At 37.6% G+C, this 2,500-nt stretch overlaps 1 protein-coding gene across 1 annotated transcript in view; it reads left to right on the top strand.

The window, feature by feature from the left end:
- Positions 1-281, top strand: part of LOC113808528 (uncharacterized) — a 13,193-nt gene extending 12,912 nt beyond the window's left edge. The window contains exon 5 of the mRNA XM_070143363.1: positions 1-281. This exon is cut by the window's left edge and continues 1,528 nt beyond it. The gene's annotated coding sequence lies outside the window, so the exon portion shown is untranslated.
- Positions 282-2,500: the final 2,219 nt, after the last annotated feature.

Here is a 2,500-nt window from a genome sequence, read left to right as displayed (position 1 = left end):
CACACACTTGCACACACACACACTTGCACACACACACACTTGCACACACACACACACACACACACACACACACACACACACACACACACACACACACACACACACACACACACACACACACACACACACACACACACATACACACACACACACACACACATACACACACACACACACACACACACACACACACACACACACACACACACACACACACACACACACACACACACACACACACACACACACACACACACACACACACACACACATATATACATGTGTACATACATAAACACAGATATGTGTTACTTTGTATGTATATTTGTATCAGGGTTGGAAGAAATGAGGGTGTTTATGAATATTAAGAAAATCTGATTTTGATTGATTATTTCCCTAATGTAGGTGGAATTGGTGATGTAAGCAGAATAGTTGTAAAAAGTTTGGTAAATAGGTGATAAGCCTTCATAAGGATGGTGAAACTTAATAGGCCCATTATTATAAACAGTGCAATAATAAGAGTACTCTGTTAACCAGTAAAGAAACATATATTTAGGGTCAAATATTCAGTCACTTTTTAATACTTTGAGTACCTTTATTTGACAAAAGAGTATTTTGTTAATTTAGAAAAAAAGACTAATCATTTTTAAAGAATAAATACACATACGTACTGCTCAGCTTAACATATAAGAGCTGTAGTGAAATAGGAAGTAACCTTGGAAACCAATAGTTCCCAGGTGAATAACACTTATGGACAGTAAAGCTTCGAGACACACCCCAAGCAAGAGCATCAGGGCAAACCAGATTAGTGAAAGAGATATCTCATGATATTCTGCCCCTATTATTTGCTGGTGGACTGGGCTTTAGAAGGCATAGGCAATACCAATAAAGTTTAGTCTTGGAATATGCACATGGTTATGGAGGGTGTCAAGGGAGGACCTTATATGCTGCTACATTTACAATTTGAGATCCTGTACCCTTTTTGGTAAGCCAGTGTCCAAAGTGAGAAAGGACCTATTTATTGTGTTTTCTAGTGGTGGCTTATTGAAAAAGGGACAGAGTTGATTATGAAATATCATTTTTAACATGCTAACATTACAATTAGAAGACAAAGTTGTTGACAGAACCAATAAACAATAACCAAAACTGCAAAACAAGTAATGTAAAAGGAATGAGTCAGACATCCGAACAAATGTATACAGTATATCTCTGTGTATGATATATATACAGCAATGGAAAGTCCTCCTTCCCCATCTAGTATTTTTTTAAAGGCACAAAATGGCAGGGTCCCATTTCTGCAACTGTACCAGCATACAAGCACTGACCAGCTTCCCAGTATACTTTTTGGAGAGACATGATGAAATTCAAGTCAGGTACTCAAAGTGTTAAGATAAGTCATTCTATTTAGGTTGTCTTAGGTTCTCTATATTATTCTTGTATTGGCTTGACAAGCTTCTCAGTGGCCATTTTGTATAATTGTTGAACTGTGCACTTTACAGGTAAAGAGACCATTTTAGGCACTATTACAGTTGTTGATAAATTCATGTGCATTTCTTTTTATTCTTGTATTTTATCTTGCCAGATATTTTATAACATGGTATTTTAGTTCAATGTTTCATATGCAAAATAAGAATAATGACTCATGTTGTTACTGGATGGATCACTGCCATTTGGATGTTCTGGATAGTAAATAGTTGCCAGTACCTAGGTGTGAATTCTAGTAGCCCCATCTAATTTTGGAATCAGATATCTTCTTTTGGTCAGGTTTGGGCATGCTATCTAGAGAACCTGGGGTATTTAGACATAGAGTGTTCTTTACCAATATCTTGCTAATCTAATGCAGGCTACAAGGATCTGTAATCTATGATTGTCTGTTACATAGTTTTAACATCATTTTTGACATTTTGAAACCAGGCTCGACACACTTAGCCGGGCACAGTGTAATTATGATACAACCAAAATGGAAGGCTTGGCAGCTCAGGGACCAGGGCTGAGCCTGAATAATGGAATTGATCCTCATTTGTGTAACTATGTTGTATATAGTTCAGTAAAAATGGACTACAATCAGAATAACTAATCTTCACATAATAGAAACCTAAACCTATACCATATATAAGGACCACAAGACATATCTGGGCATATAATTTATGTCTTTAGATTTAGCCTTTAACGTAATGTGCCAACATTAAGAGTCTTTTGTGTGTGAACATAGATAGTGAGTTGGTGAAAACTCTGATGATGGAAAATGAAAAAAGGGCCACACTGTTGTCCCTCATCATTTCTTTACACCCAACTGTTGAGCAGCAGATGAGCAACTACTGTTAGGTAAACATACAGATGGATGGGGCCATGGCAGGGGGTCATAAGGATGCTGGTTAGTGGGCTAGCAGATATACAGGACCATGGGTCATTACTAAGCAGATGTACTGAAGAGTGGGCTAACAGATAACTAGATGTGTGGGGTTAGAGGTGGGAAGTGAAGCATGCTGTTGCAGTATTA

Source organism: Penaeus vannamei, chromosome 30 (genome assembly GCF_042767895.1).
Source record: "Penaeus vannamei isolate JL-2024 chromosome 30, ASM4276789v1, whole genome shotgun sequence".
In the NCBI taxonomy this organism is placed as follows: Eukaryota; Metazoa; Arthropoda; class Malacostraca; order Decapoda; family Penaeidae; genus Penaeus; species Penaeus vannamei.
The sequence above is the reverse complement of the archived record's forward strand: the minus strand, read 5'-3'. Positions and strand labels throughout refer to the sequence as shown.